We start from the raw sequence: 1,228 nt of genomic DNA, 5'->3' as shown, positions 1-1,228 counted from the left end.
ACACTGAAACATATGTGTAGACTGTGACCGGGAGTGGCTAGGGCATGAGGGTGCTACAATGCGGGGCTTGCCTGCTGGCTAGCTCCTCACTATAGCACCCTCATGCCCCAGTCAGCCCTCCTGCAGCATGTTGAGCCAGAGTGGAGCAGCCCTGGGCTGGCAGGCTGACCCCCCCCCCAGGTCCTCTGCTAGCTAGGGATGTTTCACTCCAGCTCAGTGTGCTCAGTGTCCCAGGCTCACATGTAAATGCTGCACTTGGGAGCAATAAACTCTGGTGTGAACTGCGCCAGAGTTTATTCCTACATGCTAATTAGGTTTTGCTGGCAGAATAAGTCAGAAATGAGGGCTAACCTAAACCAAGATTTTGAGTATTAAAGAATTTTGAAATATTTTGGATTTGGCCTGTAACTCTGTGGTTCACTAGTTTTTAAGTAGCGAGGAACAAACCATGAAATATTTGAGTAAGTCTGTAAAATATTTGTGGTGGAATCTGAGATCTCACAAGAACAAGGTAGTCTAATTTCCAATAGAGATGAAAATACCGCCAGAACATGCCTTTCTTAATGGGTATTTTCATTTATTTTATTGTATTGGCTAAACCTGCGGTTTTCAGAAAAAAATAAAAAAGGAAACAAACTGAGAAACACAAAAGTTTTAGTCTAAGTAGTTCTTATTTTGTCAAAACAAGTTTGCCCACCATGGTCTATTTCCTGGTTAATTTATTTTGCTAGACAAGCCTTTATCTGCAAAAAATTAGTAATGGGTGAATGCATTTGCCTAGTTTGAACCCCGTCAAGCACTGTGAGTTTCAAAGTCCAAATTGAATTTGAGCGTCATCAAGTTCATGTTTCACTCAGGAGAAAGTGTGTGTGTGTGTAAGGGAGAGAGCAAGAAACATGAAGGTAAGCAGGCTGAGCATATTTAATTAAAGAATTGGGTGAAATCTGAATCACACAGGGAGGAGAAAAGGGAGGAGAGAGACCTTTTGGGATAAATGTACATATTACATGGGTCATATCTTACTCTCCTTATTATCAGCAGTTTTTAAATTCTTTCCCTTGATCTTCAGTGGGGGGGACCCCTCAGAAGTTTAGGATTGGGTCTATTGCAGGAAACTGTGTGTTGCAGTGTAGCTTTAAGAGGGTGTATTTATCTCCTCACTTGCACTTTCTGCAAAACAACTGTTGTTATTTTTTAAGGGGAGTGGACGGGAGGGGCTGAGTCTTTG

Source organism: Gavialis gangeticus, unplaced genomic scaffold (genome assembly GCF_001723915.1).
Source record: "Gavialis gangeticus isolate Ggan-Ray unplaced genomic scaffold, GavGan_comp1, whole genome shotgun sequence".
Lineage (NCBI taxonomy): Eukaryota > Metazoa > Chordata > Crocodylia > Gavialidae > Gavialis > Gavialis gangeticus.
The sequence above is the reverse complement of the archived record's forward strand: the minus strand, read 5'-3'. Positions refer to the sequence as shown.